Source organism: Mirounga angustirostris, unplaced genomic scaffold (assembly GCF_029215605.1).
Source record: "Mirounga angustirostris isolate CCGP_5_RB_7025 unplaced genomic scaffold, mMirAng1.0.hap1 SCAF_8, whole genome shotgun sequence".
Taxonomy (NCBI): Eukaryota; Metazoa; Chordata; class Mammalia; order Carnivora; family Phocidae; genus Mirounga; species Mirounga angustirostris.
Window position 1 is genome coordinate 96982043 of NW_026991716.1, and position 25454 is coordinate 97007496.

At 40.2% G+C, this 25454-nt stretch overlaps 1 protein-coding gene and 1 long non-coding RNA gene across 3 annotated transcripts in view; both read right to left on the reverse strand.

Moving 5' to 3' along the window:
• Positions 1-25454, reverse strand: part of LAMA4 (laminin subunit alpha 4) — a 150927-nt gene that overhangs the window by 116557 nt on the left and 8916 nt on the right. The window lies entirely within an intron of this gene.
• Positions 1218-25454, reverse strand: part of LOC135365603 (uncharacterized) — a 31420-nt gene continuing 7183 nt past the window's right edge. The window contains exon 2 of the long non-coding RNA XR_010413737.1: positions 1218-25046. This is a non-coding gene — a long non-coding RNA (uncharacterized LOC135365603). The remainder of the gene's footprint in view (positions 25047-25454) is intronic.

Genomic DNA, 25454 nt, shown 5'->3' on the forward strand with positions numbered 1-25454 from the left:
AAGGCAAAGAAATTCCATCTTTCTAAGTGAGAGAAAGTAAGGCAGAGAGGGGACCGATTTCTAATTTATATTGGAGAGTTTGTGGTTGATAGGAAACCTTTTTCTCAATTTCCATTAGGGACCAATAGAGAGGGGAAATTGCTAAAACTGCAGCAAGAAGCATTTAATTTAGACCACCTAAGTTCATGTGTTTTTGAATTTTGTTTCAAAATATAAAAAATACTTGTTTGGGGCACACCCGGCTGGCTCAGTCAGTGGAGCATGCGACTCTTGATCTCTGGGTTGTAAGTTCAAGCCCCACATTGGGTGTAGAGGTTACTTAAAAATAAAATCTTAAAAAAATACATGTTTTAACTCTGATGCAGTACACAGATATACATATAATTATGTAAATATATAAGGATATACATATATATCAGAAAAAGATTCACAAAGCAATAATTAACCTATGTGTCATGTACCTTAAACTTCTCTATTTTATTTAAAAATATATCCTTGTTATAAGACATAAGATTGATGCCACATGAGTGTGTTGCATCCTGCAGTTTGACATGAAGAGGGTTTTAATTATCAGAGGAATGGATAAGAATAGCAAGGGGCCTAGTATTAGTTATCTCAGTAGCTTCCAAAACAGTGGTTTCTGTGATCTCTAACTGACCAATGCATGGACATGTGGGGAACCTCTCATTCAGGAGTTCTGACAGAGGAACCAAAAAAATCTGTGTTTTTTATAAAATAAATATTATATTTAAAAGTTACTTATTTAAATTAATGAATCCTTTTACCCCACCCCCCCGCTTTATTGAAATAATAATTGACATTTAACACTGCATACGTTTAAGGTGTACAACGTGTGATTTGATATGTGTATATATTGCAAAATGATTACCAGCATAGCTTTAGCTAATACCTCCGTCATGTCACATAATTACCATTTCTTTTTTGTGATGAGGACATTTAAGATGTACTCTCTCTGCAACTTTCAAGTATATAATACAGTATTATTAACTATAATCATTGGGCCATGCATTGGATGTTCAGAACTTGTTAATCATTAATCTTGTAACTGGAAGTTTGTACCCTTTGATAACCTCTCCCCATTTCCCCTGCTCCCCAGCCCCTGCGACCACCATTCTGGTCTGTTTCTGTGAGTCCCAATGAGTGGGGCAAAGACTGGAGGTGTCAGGAGGGGAAAAGCATGCTGGTGGTGGCAGGGAGTCTGGTAGTGATGCCTGGAAACAGAACGTGAGAAGATCTACTTGTATCATCAACTATAGTAAGGACCTGCCTCTGGCCCAACGTATCAAGTTTCAGTAAGGGTGCTCTAAACTGATATTAGTTCAAGTCTTTTGGGCATTTTTGCTGCTCTTTCATCTAAAGAAGACAAAGAAAATTAAGATTTGCCCTGAAAAATGCATCATTTTGAATATGACAGCAGTTAATCCCTTATGTCCTTGAGGGCTTAGCTAAATCAAGAGATTCATATTCAAAGAACAAAAATAAAATCACACAACACAGAAAAAAATCCCAAATAACCATAGCAAAAAATTTTTTTTTGATAAATTCTGAATTTTAAAATAGCTTTAGATGTACAGAAAAATTACAAGGATCTGTTTTTGTTTTTTATTTATTTTTTTAAAAGTCCCCTGAAGATTTCAATGTGTGATTAAGAATTGCCCTAAAGCATCTCACAGTGCCGTGTTCATATTAATTGCTCCACAAATGCTTGTGATTTCAACAGTTTGGACTAGGATAGGAAATCTGAAGCCTATGTGCTGTTGGAAACCAATGGTTTATGCTGCTAATATACCTACTGCTCCCTGCTAGGGCTGGATTTGGTCTCCAATCTTTTTCAACACAGGCCAGGCAGCCACTGCCTAGACTGGACTGTGCTCAATGAAATCTTTATGTTATGCCAAGTTTAGGAGGTGACTTCACCCAGAGAGTCTGTCATTATCCACTTACCCATTCCCCAGGCTAAGGCTCTGACCTTGTGTGAAATGGATTTGGCTCGTCTCTTAAACTGTGGGAGATGGGAAGAAAAAGGGAGCCAGGGACAGGGTCACGTGGAGCACTCTGTGGAGAGGATGAGGTGGGGCGGAAACCTGGCCAACTTCTTTCCTTTTGGGCGTTGTACACCTGAAAGATTATATTTTCTAATTCATCTGTCCAGAGGGGAGCCGCCATTTTTAAATTTGTGTAAAGGCACCATTCAGGTTAATGGAAGCCTTGGGCATGGGTGCTTCTGATACGACTACTACATGCACTGGATATCTTGGACCCTTTGTGTTGCAGGACCTTAGAGGATTTCTCAGAATGGCAAATAATTAAGTGGTTCAAGAGAAGTTTGAGTATCCTCAAGGAAGAGCTATATCATGTTGTTCCTCTTACGTAGAAATGTTTTGTCATGGCTCCAGAACGTTTTGTTAATTTTCCCTAAATCTCTTCTTGAAATTCTATAGGAACTGGCCAAACTGACCTTTGTTATAATATTAAAAGGCAGATAATTTCAGGAATGAAAGCAGAGTTACTTTTAGTTTTGTTCCTGGTTAGCAATCTCTTGGCTTAGTGATTCTAAGACCTGTGTTATTTAGAGACTTTGAAAGCTGAGTGGTCTTCCCACAGAGAAAATTAATGTCCGCCTGGTTTCTTTTGGAATATTCTCCACAATTTATTAAACGAAGATGGTGTTTATGTTTATATATGTGTGTGTGTGAGCAAGAGAGGTGTTATAATCAATTTTTAGATGACATTGAACACTTTTGCCCATGTGAGAAGACCTGACCTATAGCATACAACTGTATAAACACATGGGTAGCTGAACATGGGAGAGCATTCAGAGGGTTTATACTGCCTGGGATGGTGCCTAGGCCTTATAATAATAATAATAATAATAATAATAATACAGGGCCTATGTACCAAGCGTTGTAAGTGCTTCATCCACATTATGGTTTTTGCTCTTTGTAACAACTCTGTGCATTAGGTATAAGTATCTGCATTTTGGAAATGAACAAACTGCTGGTCAGAGAAGATGAAAAATGTATCCAGTGTCACACAGCTTTATAAGGAGTTCAGACAGATCTAAATTTTGTTCTTTCTCTAGTATAACATGCTATTTCTCATAAAAACAAAAAAGAGGAAGGAAGGAAGAAGAAAGGAAGGAAGGAAGAAAAGAAAGAAAGGAAGGATACAAATTTATTTAATTGACCCTTTAATTAATTGAACATAAATATTTACCCTGTTTAAGTCATTGCATTGGTCATGTTGTATACCTCTCTCATTTTTGCCCACAATAGCCCTATGAAGGTAATAGCTGTCACCTACAATTTATAGATGAGTCTTTGTAGCTTATAGGGTTTGTTATGCAGACCAAGTAACACAGATGAGAAATGGTGGACCTAGGATTTAGATTCTTTGTTTGACTCCTGGGTTTGAGCTCTTAACCATCTGGTGTACTGTTAATATATATTAACCCAATCCCTTTTGTTGGACATTTAGGTTATTTCTAAATTTTTGCTGCTACAAACAGTCCAAAGCAGGCTGAAATGGATAAAAATGTAAAATCTTTCCTTTAAACTCCAGAAAAAAAGTCTTAAAAAATGGATACATGCTTAAAATATATAAAGTTATTAATATATGAAAATCATTGAATGGGACTATCTACTCTTTAAACAATTTATTTCGGCCCAGTTATCATTTTGACTAATTACTTTCCACTAAATCATCTGTAGACTTTTTACAGCTCTCCTCATTAGCTACTATATTATTACAGCTTGTCTCTTGCTTGAACACTGATTGGATTAATCAATAACATTTACTTCTGCCTTCAAAGACTAAAAGTGGAGATTGTCATTTGCTTACTTTGTTATCATCAGTATGGTGTCTGGCTCTGAGTAAAAATCAGTGTGTGTACTTGGCTAATTTTACATTTATAGAAATTAAAATTAGATGGAACTTTAGGAAGAAATTGGTACGGTATACCCATATGCCACTTATATTTAAAGGAACTGGGAGTGACAGCATATGTCGATATTATTGCAGAAGGCATTATTTCCAGGGGTCATATAATCACAATATTAATTATTATACTAATTATTTCATAAGATAACAAAGTGAGACTGTTTCTTAACAAAGAGGATAGCATTTATACAGCTGTTTGATAGTTTTTGTCCTCATATGAAGAAGTCCTTTGAGAACAGTGGCTGAAACTAATAATATTGTCATCATCATACAGAACATTTTTTGAATTTTCTTAAGATTCTGAAGTCACGCTTTTTTGAGGTATAGTCCAGTCTGCATCCCTTGAGTGTGGTAAACTCAAGCTAAGTAATACCATTTTAGGTTAAAAATGTTCACAAAAATCTCACTGGGTTTTCCAAATATTGTCACAGAGGAGCTAATTAATTGGCCCAAAGTCACTACTGTTGCATAGATATTGAATCTCTAGAACCTTCAGAATTTCTGTTGAAAAGCCTGATAGACTAAATAATTTAAATGCTCAAATAGCATTCTCTAGGAATCTGAGGTCCCCAACCACCCATTAAAACAAACAACGGTAAAAATGGATCAAATTTAGGAGGAGTCTGAAGTTGTCATGTGAGACGCATCCTGAGATCTCTCTCGGAGAGAATCAGACCCTAATCTCCAGCTCCAACAAATGACCATGAATTAATTATAATAAAATTCCATTACAAAGAGCATACTCTACAGCCCTGTGCCTATTCCAATAACATCTAACCTATAATATAGTAGTCCCCCCCCTTATCTGTGGATGATACATTCCAAGACTTCCAGTGGATGCCTGAAATTGCAGATAGTACTGAATCCTATACGTATGTTTCCTATACATACATACCCATGATAAAGTTTAATTTATAAATTAAGCACAGTAAGAGATTAACCACAATAATAATAAAATAGAACAATTATAACAACATACTGTAATAAAAGTTATGTGAATGTGATCTCTCTCTCTCAAAATATTTTATTGTACTGCATTCACCTGTTTTCTTTTGGATGATGTGAGATGAAAAAAAATGCCTGCTTGATGAGATGCAGTGAGGTGAATGATGTAGGCATTGGGACATAGGCATTGGGACCTGACAATACATCAGAAGGAGGATCATCTGCTTCTGGATGGAGGTTGACTTCAAGTAGCTGAAACCACGGAAAGCAAAATACTGCACAAGGACGGGGGGATCACTGTAGAAATTTGCTTTGTGTCTTCAACCAAGGATTTGCAAACATTTTACAAATATCGACTCATCTTGCTTTCTGAATTAGACTTCTAGAATTTTGATTCATCAACTTTTGCTTTAATTTACTGAGGCTCAATGTAGAAAGTATAAAAAAAAAAACCCAAACCAAAATCTCTCTGAATTCATTCACTTGTGTCCAAAGTCATTGCTACCTCCCAAATTAGTATTCTTCACATTTAACAGCCCACATCCAATTCTCTTTCTGCTTAGGTTTTTGTATGTATATAATCAATCTACTTTTCTCCTTGTTTCCAGGCAACAATGATTTTAGCTCTAGTTTTAGTTTTAGAGAATTTCATTTTTTAAAGTGAATAATAAAAGTCACCTTAAGATTGAATATTATGCTCACTTAAAAGCTAAACCTTTGTGCCTTTACACTGAGTCTGTGGGTCTTGCACAATGCTGACTTCCATCTGCTTAAAACTTGGGCAGACCTAAGAATCAGTATTCAGAGGCTTTTAATAGGGACCAACGGTTCAATTTAATGTATTTAAAAATATCAATGCAGCCTTTGATGGGGAGGAGTGACTTATGAGAACATATGAATTTATGACATGGGTAGACATCTCACAGGCTATTTTTTTCTGTGTCTATAAAAATAAAAGATAAAGTATCTGGGGTGGAAAGCAGTCCTGAATTAGGCTATTGGTAACATTTGACTCTATTTTTTCAGGGAGGGCTTAACACATCCTGTTTGTTCATATACGAAGCTACGTCAAAGTGCCAAAATAAGTTAAAGGCACTATGCAATGTGTAACAGTTAGCAAGAAGTTGACTGCTTGATTGATTTTACTTGAATGTGGACAGAATTACCCCATGGATCCACCCTTGGGTCTCTTTAAGCTCTTGTTTGCATAACTGAAATTCCCTACATTTCAATAGGTGAAGTTAATTTTTAGATTTTGACAGTGATTTCACCATAGCTTGATTAGGAAAGTAGTTTCAAAATTCTTCAGAGGTTTACCCAGTTGAAGGTATTTCTTCTTATAGTTGGCATAAGAAAGCTAGGGCATCACTAAACACAAACTGGGGTGCTAGTTTCTCCTAGTTGGCTCTTGGAGCTATGGTTGTGCTTATTGCTTAGGACCCGTGTCTGCCATGCCTTGGCCAGCATGCCAAACACTCCAGCTCTCAATATAATCACCAGTGAAACAGAGACAAGGATTTAGGTTCCGAGGAATTCTGAGAAGCACAGAGCTGTCTTGACCAGAGTTAAGGCAGGTCCTTTAATTCTGTAAAGTGGAGATGTATTTATCACGCTATTTATGTTGCATCAGCGTGGCTATTCCTCAGCACTTTTTATGGGCTTCTTGAGTATTCCCCTGGGCAGGGAAATCAGTGCTCCAACCCAAAGATCTCAAATAACTATTCACACACCCTGTACTCCATCAAATGTTATTCGGACTGGACATACTAACAGACTCGGGCTGTAATGAAGTACTTCTCACCCTTGGCTCTCTTTAGTTGTGTAACTAAAAGGATCAAACGAGAAAGTTTAGAGCCCTAAAGCCATAAAGATTTTCTTTTTGAAGTGTTGGATTTGGGCATGATTATGTTCATTAATACTGATGAAAATTTCTTTAATTGTCTCCTTGAAAAGTTACTTTAAATACTTTGTAAGTTGCTCATTTGTAGTAGCGAGTGCGCTTATATAACATAATGGGGCATTAGCGGTGCCTTTTTGCCTTTGATTTTCTTGAACAAATCTGCTAACATCTGGCTTTTCTGCTCTGGGTCCTCGTCACATCATCTCATGTAACTTGTTCTTTTCACTCCCCACCTTCCAAGCCACGGTTACACAACATAGCCTTGGCCAGATTTTTTTTTTTTTTTTTTTAATATCTCAGAACTGACTCAGTTTAATTTACTGGGGCAAATGCCATGGACACATTTCCAAGAAAGGAAGAGATGTGGTGTAGAAGGGCTAGAAGAACAAGCAGAGAGGAATGACTTCAGAGTTATAGGCATTTGGGGGATTTTTACATGACTCCTTCACCACTTGGCAGGAATCAGTGTTGTGAGATGACAGACATTTCTGTCATCTTCCACTGGGTTTTTATGAATAATAACAGCTAATATTTATTGACGGACACCAGGCACGGAGTTAAGTGCTTTTTATAGGCATTCCAATTTGGTCATCACCCTTTAATGGCCCCACGGTCTTGCAAATGTCTGACTAAATTGCCTTTTCTTTTCACAAGGATTCGGGAGGCTTAATTGTCTATAAACTTACAGTGGCTTCCTTTCAGTGAGCCCAGGGAAGGTGGTAGTGCTTCCTTGGGCAGGATGACTGGTCGGGATGTTCCATCAGTTTCCTTTGCTAATAAATGTGCCTTTTCTGTCGTGAAGTCCTCCCAGTTCTTCAGTGCTACCCTTACCCTGGATGGCTCAAGACGAAAAGCACAAAGGGATTGGCAGTCCTGTTTTTCTCTCCCTATGCTCTTCCTCATGGGTTTATGCATCACTGCAGAAATGCTACTGTGAATTAGTAGGAAAGGAGAAATACATCCCCAAACCTCTACTGTACCCATTTATTCTCAGTAGATAATCTTGTCTCCTCTTTTAATGAGAAAATGGAGGTCATTGGGTGGAAAAATCTCATACTATTGTTCTTCTCCTCAAAATTCATCTTAATCTTTTTTTTTAAGATTTTATTTATTTATTTGAAAGAGAGAGCACATGGTGGGGAGAGGCAGAGGGAGAAGCAGACTCCCTGCTGAGCAGGGAGCTTGATGCAGGGCTCATTCTAGGACCCTGGGATCATGACCTGAGCCGAAGGCAGATGCTTAACCAACTGAGCCACCCAGACGCCCCTCATCTTAATCTTGACTCATTCTAATTTCCTCTGCTCATCTCAGAGGAGATAGCACTCCTCATATTAGAAGAGATTAGCCCTCTCTCGGTGCTCTGGGACCCATACACCTGACCCTGTGCCATCACCTGGCCTCCTTCTCTCACACACCATCCAGCAATTTGCATCCACAGGGTGAGGAGAGGCAGAGCATAATTAGGTCCTGGGTCCTGTGTTGGATGAGCTGTGACTTCTTCCTTGGGGCTCAGATTCTAAGAACACCTTCCCTCAGCTCTACCTCCTTTTCATTCTCCTCTTTTGCTTAGCCAAACTTCACGAGTGAGAGAATTCAATCACACTAGCTCTGCTTTCTTCATGCCAACCCATGCCTCTATCCACTGCCTGGCTTCTGTCTCCATTGTGTCACTGAAGTGCTGCCAGAGGACCCAGCGCAGAGCTGATAAAGCTGTTGGGTGATGTCTTTGTGGCTTTGCTTTTCCAGTCTTGTTCTCATTCTAGTACTTAACATGGTTGAAATTCCCTCCTTGAAATTCTCTCTTCTCTTGGTTTCCAGGACAACTCTGCCTTCAGGTTTTTCTCCTGCTTATCTTTCTCAGTATCTTGGGGGGTTTGGGGGAGTGGCAGGAGGGGAGGGCTGTTCATCTTCATCTGCTGCCTCCACACTGTTGATGTTCTCCAGGATCACCTCCTTATAGCTCTTTTCTGTCGACACACTTTGTGATGTCATTTGGCAGTAATGTAAGTTTTGGAAATGCTTCCACAAGAATGAAGTCGGCAAAAATCAGAAAATGGTTTGCACACAGAATAACATTTAAGTACCCAAGTTCTGTCTCTTCCTTTTCACAATCCCTGTGCTATCATTGTTTATCTCAAATCCATGGCTTAAATGGAGACGGATGGAGTGCCACAGAGCTTAGAGTCTCAAGTCAGAAAGGGCCTTACACAATTCTGAACTGTTATAAACTTACTCTCTAAACTAATACCTCCATCTGTTCTAGGGGGGCTGTAGGACTGGAAGTTCCCCGAATTAATTTCTGTGTAGAATGCAATGTTTATTAAAGGTTAAGTAATTGGAATGTGCTAATTTGAAGCTGACATATTTGTTATATTATTTAAACTCAACAGTAACCGCAGCAACTGTGTAGAACTTAGACAACAAAAGATTTTTTAAGGGAGGAGAATTTTCTCATTGACATTGTTTAGAAACGCTGGCACATGAGGATATTAAAAAGCAGACTGTGGTTCAGCAAGTTTTATTATTGTTTTAAAATTCTCTCTACACAAAGTGCCTCTCATTCCCTCCACCTGGGTTAGACTTTTCCCCTGTCCAGCCACCCTCTGTACGCTGGACCTCATAGAGTTTATACTCTACCTCTGAGATGCTAACCAAGATGAATCTTCCCCCTTGTTCCCACTACCACTATTTAGTTCAGGATTTTGGCATTTCTCTTCTGGATTATTATAATTATCTCCACCCTACTCTCTGGGTCACCAGAACTTCTCCCTTCCAGTTCATTCTTTATTACCAGAATTAAATTTAAGAAAACTTACAATATGACTTGTTTACTTCAAAACTCCCAGTGGCTCTTCATTCATTGCCCACATGAGTACATAAAATTCTTTAGCATGATGTACAAGGCTCCTTTTTCATACTCCAACCCCAACCCGTCCTTTAGAGTCAACCTAAACTCTGTTCCCTCTGCTCTACTTAAACCATGGATTTCCTTCCTTCCCCCAAATATTCTTTTGACTACCTTGACTTTGCCACAAGAGGCTTGCGGTGTCTTTCTCCCTTCCATCACTTATGAATGCTTTCCTTTGTCTCAGACCCAGTTGCTTTTCCTCTGTGTTCCCATGCCACTCTGCACATATCTCATTAGAGCACATGGAACATGCTCTTACAGTTTTTAATTTGCACTCCTGCCTCTCTGAAATCACTGTGAGCTCTTTGAGAACAGGAATAGTGACTTGTTCATCTTTGGATCTTCATCACCTATCAGAGTCATTAGCAAATAGCAAGTAGATTTTGAAAATATGTTAGTTGAAAAAAGTAGATTTGAATCTGTAAAGAATGAACCAAATGAGGGCATATGGTGTAGAAATTTTGGAGGGCATTTGGACAAATCTCACAAGTGAAGATCTTCAATCATGAATGCATCTTTTAAATACAATATTGAGGGTAAAAAGCCAGCTGCAAAACAGAAACACTACATTTATACGGCATTTAGAAACATGCAAAATAATATTATACTGTACATTATGTAGGGACACCCACATATAAAGAAAAGTATAAGATACGAATGGGAATCTAAGAAATCAGGCTGTTTAAGGGTAAAAGAGGGGAATGGGATTGAGGAAGGAGATATATATAGGCAATATTTTATTTCTTAAGCTCTATGGAGGGCACACAAATGCTCATGAAAGAAAAAAAAATGAAAGAAAAACAAAAGATCCCACTTAGGTTGGCTGGATATTGGATTTCCATGTCTAGACCTGGTGAGGTCTCTAAAACATCATCTCTGGGAAGTGACTAATGTGGTCTTGACAATAGATTCAGACGCTTGTGTATAATTTCCCTAACTTCCTTGTTATTCACTATGTACCGTGATCATTATACAGAGTTAAAAAAATAAGCACAAGAACATTCCTTTCCTAATTTGTTCTTCCTTTGTTTTTCATCTTACAGCTAGCAGCTACATCATCCCATGGGAAAGCCCTTCCCATGTCTATAAGTCTCTCTTAGTTAAAGCATATATCAGCTTTTAGGTTTTTCTAAAAATATTTAAAAGACTACTTAATTTGATTTCCACTAATTTATTCCAGTAGTTACATGTCCTGTGCTACCTGTGCAATCTGGAGTACTTTTCGAGGGCTTATTTATTCTAGTTGGGATGTACTAATTTCAGGCAGAGGTAAATTCTCGGAATGGTGCACAATACTCCCATTTTCCAATGACTGAGAAACTAAATTTTAAAATTCAAGTAAGAGAATTTATAGGCTAGTTTTCTATTCTAAAAGGGGAGCTGGGGTCCAAATCCAGAGAACCCTGTCTCCTCAGGGACCAAGACAGCTAATAAGTGGGAGTCCCACCCACCTCTGGCTTTAGATTGGCAGAACATGACAGAGTGACCCACAAGCTGAGGCTAAAGGTTGGCTCCTCCAGCTGGGTTGGAGTTGAAAAGGGGAATAGGGAAAGATTGAGCAATGATTCAAACCAAATGAAGTGGAATTGTGAAATTTAAGATCATGCTCTCAGAGTTTGCTAAATTTGTTTGGTATAATCTCTTCTTTATTATTCCCTTACATGAAAGTCAAATAGTTTGTGAATTAAAACAGCTAATTGCAGCAGATGCTTTTGGAAAGTGTTCCCCCACCAGAAAGGAAATAGAAAAAGCCATGAATTTCAAAAGAGAGCTTGTCCATTGATACAGTCAGTCAGTCAGGGGCCCAACAGGAAACAGAATTCACCTTAGGGGTTCAAGTGAAGTGTGGGGAAGTTAAGGCACAAGGAATGGAGAAGCAATGGGAACACAAATCTATTACCTCTAGGGCCCAAGGAGTCAAAAAGAGTTGTTACACTAACCCAGGTGGGGGCCAGAGCTATGGCTAGGCCACCATGAAAACCAATGTCTTGCGGGGGCCGCAGCTTCTGCCCGGGAAGCAGTGCCTAAGGCAGAGAGGGAACATGGCAGAACTACCCCACCTGTCCCTTCTTCTGTTTTCTAGTTCAGCGAGGGAGCATGAGTAGTGCAGTCTGCAAGGCTCAGCAAGGCTTGGCCTCTGCAGGCAGAGTGAGGCAGGCAGGCAAGGGCCAAGCTAGGATCTGGAGGGGAGTGGAGGAGAGCAGGTGCGGAGTAACCAGCCCACCATCACCCCCAGGAGTATGGCAATGGTAGGAAATAATTGACCTACCAGCTCTTTATCTGGGGACCATTTAATGGTCCAGCACATGTGTGAAATGATACCTGGTTGACTTTCTTTTTCAGCCAGTCCTAGGCCAAGGCCTCTTTCAAATATCCAAGTTGTTTTTACCAAATATTTAAAGGCTCATTAAAAAAATGTTAATTGACCAATTAGGATGGTTTTAAAACCCTGAAACAGAAGGAAACTCAGCTTTTGTTAGAAAATTATTAAATGTGATACTGGAAATTACCATGACTGTGTGAACTTAGCTAAAATTAGGCCAGAAGTTTAAGATTATTTATATCCAGTTGTTTTTAATCACACCTGCCTCATGGCCCCCTCCTCACTGTCTTTGTTGGTGGGGAGCCGTGTGTCTCCTTCCTAGATAGCACTGTTCCTCAGCCTTCCTCGGCCATCGCCTCTGAGAACAGGCAAAACTATGATAACACTGATTATCTCCTCCAACATCCTGAGCTCCACTTTCCATTTCATAAAAATTGAATCAGCTGTTAGGAGACAACTATTCTTTGTTGAAGGGGAAAGGTCGTTTTAGCTATAATTATTCTAAACATTAATGTGGTAGTGACAACAGATTTTTAAGTAGTCCCAGTAGGGGCCATCGTCAAGAAAAAGCATGGATGCAAATGCCTCTTACAAGATACTAGTTTTGCAATAGCTAGTAACAGACTGAAAAGAGCTAACAAATTGCATTCTATCCACCTGGGGATTGAAACTGCACTATCTAAAGATAGACTGCACTTCACATATTCAGACCCCTTCTATCACAATTTATAACAATCTGGGAAAAGTGACATTTCCCCCCTGTTCAGTCACTGGAGCACATTTCCAGGAAATCCAAATAGATAAGATGTATTCAAAGGTAGGATCCTTTTCAAGTAGTCGATTTTGATAGGTTTCTCAATATAATTGCAGTGAATCAATTGTTCAATGAGGAAATGAAGAACATTTCATAGGCAGGGGGAAGTTCCCCCAAATGTGTTCTCATTTCTTTCTTATTCTTCCAACAGCTTACAAATTCTCTTTCTCTCTCTACATACAAATATGTACCTTTAGGTAATCTTTCTTTAGATTTTGCACACCCCGTTGTCAGAATATGATGAAAATCTACTCTTTGTCATTTTTAGAAATGCACACACGTGTATTCATTTGTTAACTCTGCATCTGGCAGCTGTTAAGGAAGTATTCGTTGAGTGAGTGCGTCAATTTCTCCTCCAAATACGCTTGCATGTAGGGTACCCCTAGCTTCTAGACCTTGCTGATTGACCTCCCATGTGCACTGATGTGATACACTACCATCTACTCCTTACAGCAGCCATAATTCCCTATAGTCACGGCCTTGGGAGACAACTTGGAGGAGCGGAAAGCATAAGATCATCTGGATTCCAGTTCCAGTTCTACCACCCAGGCTATTTAATGCAAGGTCTCAGTTTCTCTTTCTGAAAAATGGATAACATTAGCTCCTAGAGTAGCTGTGAGGATTAACTAATATTGTGCATTTAGAGTCCAACAGAAGGGCATGCGAGGGGTTCAACAGCTAGTAGCTTCCTCCTTTCCTTTTAGACATGTCTGTGCGACGATGGTCTGTTTTAACTGGCAGCCCCGCAGGGGGCCATCACTCTTTATGGCACGCAGCTCAGCAGCAACACTCGAAGTTACCAGTTCACTGTCTTTCCTCCCCAGAAGACTGAACTCCCCAAGAACAGAAACTGGATTTGTCTGATTTGTCACTGTATCCTCAGTGCCTTGCATAGCAGGTGCTTAATACATATGTACTGAACGTATCTTGATATTACAGAATCACAGGACTCAAGAGCTGGTGAGGATCTTAGTGATTACCTTGTCTTACCTCTCATTTTAAATGTGGGAAAACTGAGATCTAGGGAAGTAAGGGACTTATCAGAAGTTGTTTGCCTAGAGCATGTTAATGCAACCCTCAGTGCTCCTTTGGCTAAAACACACTTCTTGTCGATGATGAAGAAAATGATATTGAGAATTGCAGGGAGTATTGCGGAGGCTCACGTCCCTTCTGGGGGCTGCAGGAAAGCCCACACTGTCCTCCTCTGCCTTTCACAGGTATATCTTGGGATAAAAATCAACTCTGGTCATGGTTATCAGATCTGTCAAGAATCTCATTTAAGTTATTCCACTATCTTCTTGTTTCACAGGTGAATGCCAAAGTCATCAAAACATCTTAATACCACTCCCCAGGCAGGGCGGGTGAAGGGGTTGGGGTGGGGTGGGATGGAGAAGTGGGAGCAGGTGATGGGGGAGGATGCTTTTAAGCCTTTTTCAGGTTTGCTTTGCGTGTGGTGCTCAGTCAAGATAGGAAACATTGCCCGTCAGCCCTCTGTAATGACTTGATTTGGCATATGGCAATTATTATTAATTTAAATATAGTACCTTGTAGCTGGTGTTTCAATTTTTAACAGTTTCTATATAGTGCAGATAGAAATGGACTATGAGGCAAATAGTGTAGATTATTCGTTAGAGAAGTCAACTCTTTTAACCCTTGTTAGAAACTGGTCTTATGACATCCAGCTGTGTCCTTGACACCTCTCTTGTTCCATTTGAGGGATCTGACAATGGACCTTGGGAAAGGATGCCCCTTTGTGTAATATACATCAGCATGTGTGCAGGTGTTTCCTTATGAATCAGAAGCAGATGTCTGGTTAGGCAGAATGTATGGCAGGTTGATACGTCTGGCCCCAACTAACAGGAAGACTATGACCCATAAATTGTACTAATAAAATACTGTCACTATAATTTTGACAGAACCATGAGACCAACACCTTTGTGCATCAGCACTGAAGGAGGCTAAATCCCACAGAGGACTTGGAATGGGCTCAAAATCTAGGATTGTTTGTTGAACCTACACAATGCCATTGATATATTTTATGAAACAAATTTTGGGAGACAAAGGACAATGAGACTCTACCCGCAAGTGTTCTTATTTGTAAATTTGTAAAATGTGAGTAGTAGAATTCATGAAACAAACATTTTACGTCTCTGCTATGTGTCAAGCGCCTAAAAGGCTCAGAAGAATGAATCTTCAAGGCAAGATCAAAGTCTGTTCAGGGACTTTGATGACAGGGCCATTTTCAAACAGTTCATAAATAAACAAATATATCAAACACCAAGTGCTTATAGAAAGCATGGGAAAGGAACATTTAGAACATACTGAACATTTAGCTCCATGTTGTAGGGAGTTAATTTAAAAAGAAACAAAACAAAACAAAAAACTTTTCCAACAAATGGTAAATCTATACTAACAAAATTTTAACTATAATATCATGAACTGTCCATAAACTACTTCAATTCTTTTTAGAACATGAATGATACTCAAAATTGGTATAGAATTTCCACTCTTTTCATGTTATTTGGGATTGTTTCCTATGATTTTTTTGTCCCCAACTTCCCTCCCCTAAACATTTTATTTTGTAATTTGGGCAAAACACTGCCTAATTTAAAACTTTACTTTATTCAAGTTTACATTTATAAATGACACAAATAATCTGCACATTTCTTTTTAGTAAAAAATTTGAGGATAGTTCCAGAATCACTTTACAATCTGATATTATCTGTAGCGTTTAAAATTTGGCCCCAAATAACTACTGTAATCCTGATAACTACTCTGTTTGAGCACAGTTATAAAAGTGAAGGTAAAGTATACGAACTACCGTGAAAAGAAAAGGACGGCAAAGGAGCAGGCGATGCCTTGAATGCTACAAATCTGTTCTGTGTGCAGCCACGCTCAATGACAACAGAATAATACACATTTATGAGAGGAAATAGAGGGGGAAGGCTGAGCATGTTTGATTTAAAGTAATTCTGTTATCTATCATTTGAGGGGGAAAAATTGTGCTGATTTTAAAACAATACTTTAGTTACAGATGTTTCCAGACCCCTTCCCTGATCCAAGGAAACAAAATACCATTCAGCAACAAGCCCAGATTTAGAGATGGGGCTTGTTCCAATATAAACATTTCTTCACTAGACCTTCTCTATGAAAATGCATAGTCAATTTTTCCATATACAGTGGGAAAGACAAAGCTTTTAGCTTAAAAGGCATTCTCCCCCGCAGTGCAGAGCTCCTGGAATGAATAGCCTAGGGACACCATGGTTCACTATTGATGTCAAGCTGAATGCCAATTTGGCCATCAGGATTATAGACCGAATTATGTCAGAATGTACACATGCCACAAACAAAAGACTCAGCACTGTTTTGGCTTTCAGCATTTGGTACGGTCATTTATTCATTCTGTCTTTTTGTTTCATGTACCACTGTTCACCTGGGGCCCAGTTTAGGATGTGGCACAAAGCAGGCTTTTAAGAGTAAATGAGGGATGCATAAACTTTTTTTTTTTTTTAAGCACTTCATACTGAAGGCACTTGGCTGGGCAATTTGGGGATCAGAAGATGAATCACAGACACTGCTGGCCTCCAGGGGTTTCATGGGGGCATATGTATCTTACCGTAAGGTAGGGCAGAACGTACTAAGAATCATAATGTAAGAGGAGAGGTACAGAGAGATGCTGAGAGCGTGAAGAAGGAGAGATTACTTTTAACATGGGAGTGGGGGGATGTACATCAAGAATGGTTCTTCAGAGGAGGTGACTATTGTGTAGAGTTGGGTTTTGTTTTGTTTTGAAGGAGGAAAGCTAAAGCTGAAAGGCTGGAAAGCATGGCGCATATTTTAATTATTCCCCATAAGATGCAGAGGCTCAAACTTCTGTGCCTTTTATTGTTTTATTGCTCAAAGCAGACATCTTTCATCCCTGGTAATCTACCTCAATGAAGGTACCAGATGGACCTACTATTTTTCTACTTTCTGGGACCTTCTTTGGAAAGATTAGCTTAATATCACGATTAAACTCAAGTGGCATCTTCAGCAACCTTCTTGCTTACACTATACTCCCACAGAGATACTTCTCTCTCTAAACATTGTAGATAATGTTGGAGGCATCCCCAAAGTAAGTGTTAAGTACGCCTAAAAGCCTCAATAATTCTTAGTACTCACCAGAACTCCAAGAGTGACTCTCATGTGGCTTTAAACTTAGGAAGCTTGGATTTGACAATAATTTCCAAGTTATAATTTATGCATAGGGACAATGTCATTAAACTATAAAAAGAGAATATTTTTATTTTATCCTTTTTCATTCTATCTAGTGAAATTTGCCCAAAGTGAGATGAGTAGAAGAATGGTGGTAGAAACACTTGGTTTTCTGGCCCTCTGAGTAGTTATAAGATTGATTTAATTTATGTAGAACCTATCAAGAATTAAAGCAAGAACCTGGTGCACTTGTTTTTCAATACTCTATTGTCAATAGCCCAGTCTCTGAGCAGCTGAAATGGAGCAGAAAACTATCCTCATTTAAGGCCTCAACTACTATTTCAGTGTTTTTTTTTTTCTTTTCTTTTTGAAGTCTGTAAATTTCTTAAGACGATTTGAACTATGCTTGAAGGAAATCTATGCTGACTCATGAACTTGTGGAGAAAGCAAATTTTCTAGTTGAATATGAGCTTATGTTAGCAGATTTAAAAAAAGGGAGAGAGATTGTAATCAAAGGAAAATCAAAACACAGTTTAGATCATCTGAGATGAAGATATAATGTCTGAAAACTAAAAAAAGTGTCCCACACTTGTTAGTTTTCAAAATAATTAAAATGGAAGAGCAGATGAAAAGATGTTCTACAGAAAAAAAAACCCACCAAAATGCTTATTTCCACTGAACATTTTGATATATTACACGTCCAAAAACACAGGAAAAATGTGCTTCATCTGCCAAAATAATCACAAATACTCTTTGAGATTAGGAAGAATCCAGCCCTTTAATAAAACCAAGAGATTTTAAACACCCTACAAAGAACATTATACTTCCCCCATAAAGATTCTTACTCTAACCTTACAAAGATGTTTGTATCTCCTTAAATACAGTATTACTCTCACCATATTGAGGATCCTCCTCACATCAAATACCAGGGGAGAGGACAGGGGATGACGGTGCCTGCTATTTGGAAAATGGACCACTGAGTGGGCAGCAGTTAAGAGCTGTCCTGCCTCCCACAGACCTTCCTATTTTGCTGACCACCAGGTGCTGCCCCAACCCCTGAAATACTGGTTATTAGAGTCAGGGCACATCGGAGCAGATACTACTCATGGGACAGTCCCTGGATTTCACCAACTGCAGTTCTGCTGGGCATTGGCAGATTTTATTTGAGAAACAGGTATTAATGAAGTGAAGAGGCTAAAATTCTGAACTGTTCCAAAGCAGGCTGGGAAGGTCCCATCGGGGTATGACTGCCTGAGTAGACCACTTTGGTGCCCTCCCACATTTCATTTTCCTCGTTAATTTCTCATGTTACTATTGTTTTGTTTCATGACAGGGGAATTTCTTAAAGTCATGTGGAAACCTGAATGACGATCGTATTGCAGGGGGGATGGCAGACACGATGTGGTCTGGGAATTTTTAAAAATTAACTCTTCAATTGTTTTTCAACAAAAGGGTCATTGTTCATTTTTGAAATAGATCTTTTTTTCCCTTTCTTCCTTTTAAGATCTAGAATGTGTTGTTTATTTTTTTATGACCATCAGAAAACTCTAGCCAGAAATTCTGAAATCTTCTTGCACTTGAAAGCCTTCTTTCTAAGCACAGGTGCTAACAGCAGAATTGAAGGGGTCAGTAGCCATATGGGGCCAATGCAAAAATCTCTGACATGAAAGAAAAGGTCTGAATGATAGGGTTATAAATTAAATTCAAAACTGGGATAAGAATCATGATCAAAAGGCTAAGAGAACTTCTAATATTTTCGTACTTAAATTACTCAGGACTGAGGCATACGTGGTAGCATAAGACATAAGAAGAAAGTAAACACGGATATGCTTTAGTCTGATCCAGCACGTTTCGTGTCCCAGCGCACAGGTCACCAGGTGTTCCTCATCACTCTTCTTTGTCCTGGTGATGGCATCCATGCTGTGGAACAGAGCGAGAGGACTGCTCCAAGAGCCAGGGAGCTTGGTTCTGGCCCCAGTTCTAGAAACCTGCTGTGGGACCTTGAGGAAGTGACTCAACTTTTGGCTCTAGTTTCCTTCTCTTTCAATGACATTGGTGGCACAACGATTCCTAGGCTCTTCCCATCTCAACAGTCTATAATTGTATAAAATTTCCTGTGGTCTCAATAACGTTACATGCTATGAGACTTTGGAAAATTCATTTGACATCTCCATGTTTCCGTAAATTAGATCAGTGACGCCTGGCCTGCCTGGTTTGTAACACAGTTGCAAGGAATAAAGATAGAAATATGCAGGAATATACCTTGTAAACCATGGAAGCTTTGTAAGTATTAACATTGTTTTTCAACTGAGTTAGTAGTCATTGGAAATTCCAATATTTGGCACTTGTGAATAACATTTGTCCAATATCAATAGATTTTTTTTTAAGTTTATTTTTCTTAGTAATCTCTATACCGAATGTGAGACCTGAACTCATGACCCCAAGATCAAGAGTCTCATGCTCCTCTGACTGAGCCAGCCAGGTGCCCCTAATATTAATAGCTTTTTAAAAGTGGAACTCTTTCAAGCTATGGGATGAGAGCTATAGAGAGCTTTCCTTACTCATTGGAAGATCAGTTCTCCCTCGGTGTTCTGCATATATGTCATAAAATAAAACAAGCTGAAGTTTGCCTTCATGACACTGTGAAATTCTTAAGGTGTCACTATTTTTAGTCAAGTGAGAAAGTAAAGTACAGTTTTTAATATTTATTTGCTCCCTTTTCATAAACATAACATTCACGTGGAAGCATTTTGGCCTTTGGAGATAAAGGACCAGAGATGGGTCCAATACTGCGTGCAGGGAGGGAAGAGTAAGACTACGTAAGAACCATCTTTTTTAGCTCAGAGTGTAGGTTAGAAACTGTAGTTTGGAAGAAGATGATGTTTATGGAGATGGAATAATTGGATTAAAAAAAAAAAAGCAACCAAGCAAACATCTGACCATTCCTGTGAGGATCAAAAGATACCAGTTAGCTGGTCTACTCACTACCACCCTATCCTCTTTCCAAAACTCCTTTGTTTGTTGTCCTCAGTACCCCCAGGTAATAACAGAGACAAAGTGGAATTTCCTTATTTCCTAGGAAAGGGCCAAAAATATCATCAGACAAGGAACAGGAAGCATAAAAATAACTCTCAGAGGAGTACCAATTGTTTAGAGATTTCGAGCTCCTGTTCGGCACTGCTGGGGAGGAGCTCAGCGCATCAGGGGCTCTGCGCAAGCAGCAGGCTGGCCTGGCCCCGAGGCAGGTGTGTGCACCACCGGACGACTGCCTAGGAGGCAGGGACTGGAACAAGATTTGGGGTAACATTTCGGAGAACTGTCATGATTGGGAACATCAACGTGGGAGCCCCCAGTCAAATGATTCTCAAATGTGTTACAGTAGAGATCTTTTTGTCCCCAGTGAAATATCATGTGGAACTCATCTACAAAACAGATAAAAAAAGAAGATGCTCTGGCTGAAGGAAGCAAAGCCCCAACTTCCTGCTGCTCAGCCACCCTCACCCCAAATTATACCCAAGGCATTTCGGTAAAGCCTTAGCTTGAAAGTCACTGATTTCGTAGCTTGTATGTCAAAAAGTCTCCAAAGAGATTTTCTTGCAATGATGTAATACATTTTTACAAACATCAGCAGCACCTCTGACTTCTCCCTCACCCTTGCTCTCCAAACACACAGCAAGTCCTCTTGAGAGAATCTCTGCAACGACCCCAGCATCTGTTCTGTCCTTTCCAGGCTACAGCCACCATTCCAATCCAGGCCCTTCTCCCTCTCTCCTGGATAATTACGAACGCATGACCTAGATGACTCTGATTCCAGGCTCTCTGGGGCCTCTTGTCCAAAGTATCCAATAGCCTGTTTCCAGGTTGATGTTGATCTGGAAGCACAACTCTCATGGGGTTTCTTTTCTACTCTGAAGTCTTCAATGGCTCCCTGTTGTCTAGTCCCACCAGCTGAGACTATATGTCTTACTAGAAGAAACCCATGTCTTTTGTCCTTACTCATCCTGTCCCCTCGCCTTGAATTTCCCCCAACTTTAAGACTGAACTCAAATACCAGCTCTCCCATGAAGTCACCTGGGACGCTTCTTTTATACCCTCGAAGGCTTTTTACGACACCTCAGTTGTGCTGTATTATGCCGCTGGTGTACTTGTTTCCTCTCTTCGACTGTGTTTCATTCATCTTTGTAGCATACGTGGCACTCCCTGAAGAAGCAGGAACTTTTTAAAAAATAGGAGAGTAAAGATATGGATGCTGATCGACCCAATGTCCCTGGATACCTAAGGGATAAAGGATGGCAATATAGAGCCTGGCATACTATTTCCGTATTTCAAAATATCTGCTTAAAATTAATTGTGACACACTCATAAGAAATGTACAGCTAAAATGAAACGTAAAATTTTTGTGTTTGTTTATGCTTTGGGCTGAAGATAGTACAAAGTGGTAACACTGATTATCTTATTTTATCAGAAGCTCTCTTTTGCAGTTATTAATTAATTTGTCCCATTAAAAATGAGTTATTGCTTAACACACTGCCTTTGGTAGGTGTTATGGACTCAGTTATGTCTCCCACCAAGCCCCGTGTTGAAGCTCTAACGCCCAATGTGACTCTGTGTAGAGGTAGGGCCCATAAGGAGGTAATAGAGGTTAACTAAGGTCGTAAGGGTAAGGCCTGACAGACTGGTGTCTTTATACAAGAGGAAGAGACACTAGAGAGCTCTCTCCCTCTCTGCACACGCACAGAATAAAGGGCAGGTGAAGACCCAGAGAGAAGATGGCCATTTGTGAGCTAGGAAGAGGGGATTCACCATAAACTGACCCTGATGGCCCCTTGATCTTGGACTTCTAGCCTCCAGAACTGTGAGAAAATAAATTTCTATTATGTAAGCCTCCCAGTCCGTGGTATTTTGTTACGGCAGCCCTAGCAAACTGATACGATAGGCAACCTATTTCAAAACATGAAGCCAGAGGAATAGGAGAAATAGATGTTCTTGAGCATGAAAATTTGGGGGGCCACTACTGTGGCCTTCTCCCAGGGTACCAGTGCACTTCCTCTGACTACGAGTACAGCTCTTCTCCTAGTCCACGAGGGCAGAGACCTGGGTCTGTTCCAGATGGACCCATCAGTGGCTTGATGGTGTTTCTCAGCACTTGGCTCTTAATCCTTTTGTGCTGAATGAATAACTCCCTTTTTTTCAGACAAGCTGTTCACTAGAAAAGGAGTTAATAGCTTATGTTTCTTTTAGGTCTGACTTGAATCTTTTCTGTTGCTAAACTCCCTTTTAATATTGCCATTTATAAAGAAAAATTTTAAAAGGTAAACTGTTTCTAAACCTTCACTTGGTTTTCCTATGATTGACATACTTCGTCTAATCATTTCCTCCAAAGTCCTGCTTTTACCACATTTCGGTTTCTTGCCTTATCCTTCTATCGAGTTCTTTTCAGTCATAGATCCTCAAGGTAAACTCAGGATCCCACTGAAATGATTAGTGCTTTGCATAGCTGGAGAAACATGAAAACATACACATTCATAAATTATGTCAATTTTTATTCCTGTTATGTCCAAAGAAGAACCTCTCATTGTTACTGAGATGATGTCGGTTTACTCTCTAACTAAAAAAAAAAAAAAAAGCCAAAATATAAACATACCAGTAATTTAAATATTCTTTATAGACTTGTCAACTACTAAGACCTCTCTGGCATTCCTGGATGATACTGGGGACCCTTAGTTGAGCTACTGTCAGGCTCGCTGAGATTTAGAATCCGATGTTAAAGGGTCGTTATAGGACAAAGATGATGAGCTTGGAGTCAGATTCTAAACTGTGATCTTGAATAAGTTACTCAACTTCTATGTGACTCGGTTTCCTTGTCTGTAAAATAACACTAATGGTAGTGCCTTCCTCATTATGTTGTGAGGAATAAATGAACTCATTATACACATAAAATGTCTAAAACAATGCCTGGGACGCAGCAACTGCTGATCGAATGCTTAGGAGTTAAAGCTAAAAGGATCTTTGAAACCAGTCAGCTGGCTGTCTTGAAGGGGTTCAAAGCTGTTATAAAACAGTCCCCCTCAGGGCTGAGGCGGCATCAGGGAGATGTGGAGTCTGCCAGGAGGATGCAGATGCCCCCTCTGATGCAGGAGAGGCACAGAGCCTGACTCAAGAGCGCTTCCCTGCAGATCTCAATCCCTGTAGCGGAGGGCCAGCTTGAGCATTAGCCTTGGCAATTTTCATTTCGTGGAGCTAGCTCTTCTATATCTCTGAACATCATCTTTTTAGCCTAGGACAAAGACCACACTTCTCACTCCCTGAAGACACATTATCCTGAATTAGAAAGCTTCCCTTATTAGCAAGGGGAACATTGCAATTCCACTATTTCCTGAAGAGTCTGAGCAACACCCTGTTCTCAAGCAGATGCCACAAGTAAATTCTTCCCCTTCCTCCCCTCCATTTCCCTCAAGGACAAAGAGTCTCCAGGGGTCCTGTTTCAAGGATAGGGGTGGCTGGAAGAAGGGGGAAGTAGGCAACCTTCCCTATCAGTTCATAAAAGCCCCTTCCTGAGCACCTAGGCCGTGTGGCCATGGTTTCAGCTTCTCCACGTTCCCTGAAGCAGCCGTTTGCTTTGAACTTGTTTTTTATTCTACAGCGCAGCATTTCAGGCCAGGGGCTACCTGGGTGGGCCTGTGAGCCCTCTCCCTAGCCTCACACAGCCCTGAGCTGGGTTTCTATTTTAGGCCTCCCTATAATTACATGAAAAAACCTTCCCTTTTCTGGATTCCCAATTTCCTCTAAGTCCATTAAATTTCAAGCCCAGCTGCCTTTGAGAGGCTCACACATCTCCTACTCTACCGTGCATATGAACAAGCTGGGGATCTGGTGAGAATGCGGGTTCTGATTCCGGGGAGCGACTGCGAGTCTGCATCTCCAAGGCCAGCCTCTGTGGTGCTCATGCTTCCTCCCTTGGGCCCAGCTTTGGGTCACGGTGATTAGACACCTGTTCCCTGTAGCCGGCAACAATCAGAGCATTCCCACGCCAGGGCCCCTCACACAGGGACGATTCTGACTTCCAGAAAGGTCCTCGAAATTATTTGCTTCCAAAGGTCACTTTTTGCACAGTCTAGAGTAGGTTATCAAGTTAGCCTTCCTCTTTACCTTCTCACGAAGTCTCTGTTGAGAGCTGTACTGTGCACACGGCAAGGCAGTGACTTCAGCTGATGTTTGTAATGAATCAATAATCCATCACCGACTTTCCCTTCCTTTTGCACTGAGTGAAAATACATTCTCCTCTCTGGACCAGGTCACGTGTCCCTGAACTGTTGAGATGCGAGGACATAGGCCTCCCCTCAGTAGTTCTCCCTGCCCCTCACGTCTTCCAGTGTCATCCTTCCTGTGCTCTGTGTAGAGCTTCAGTGTAGGGTCATCCCGAAGGGTCTGGATAGGGCAGGTGGCAGTCCGCAGGAACCTAGGTGTGGGGGACCACTGGCATTCATCGGACCTTGGTATGTCACCTTGGAAAGGCTCATGACTGCGGCTGGGCCGGTGCTCTGTCCTGTGGCCACCCTCAGACCCACGCCTGGAGTTGTTAGGAAGCAGGGAAAAGACCCACCAAAGCCTCCAGGTCAGGACCCTGCGTTTCCCTCAAGCTCTAGGCTCCTCAGGCTTGGGGTTCTAACTAGGACAGCAATTGTGACTCTGAGTGACTCTGTTCCTTAAGCCAGCTTCCTTTCAATGAGCATAAATTTTGACCTATTTATGAGATAATTATAGAACTTTGTTGCTAGAAATAACCTTGTTTTTGTTTGCTTATTTTGTTTTATTCTTTTTAAACTGTAGAAATTGAGGACCCAGGTGGTGAAGGGATTTGCCCAGATCCCTTTAACTGGGAAAGGTGAGGTGATCTTGTTGTCAGTGGCATGGCCAAGAACGAGAATAGTTGGTTCCAGACTCACATTCCAGGGCTTGTCCCACTCCACTGAATTCCATGGGACTCTCCTGTAGACCTCATCTTAAGGATAAACAGAAACCATAAAGAGTAGTGAATAATAGTATATTAGAAGCAAACAATTTTTCTCTTAAAGATATATATATATATATATATATATATATATATATTATTGAAACAGTTTGAAAGAGTATAAGGCTGAAAGTCAGAAGACAGAGTGCCTGTCACTGCTGCTAATGAGTGAGCTTTGTATCCTCAACTGCCTCCTACCCCGAGACTCAGTTTCCTTGTCTACAAAATGAGAGGGTTGAATCTCTAAGCTCTCTATCTAGATCTAACGTTCTGTGATCCCTTTGATTTTACGGTTTGCACTGCAAGGTATAATAGAGTTATACATCCAATAATAACCACCCACTGGCTCTGCATTCACACAGGCCTCCTTTATGCTGAATTCTGTGCTGCAATAGGGGC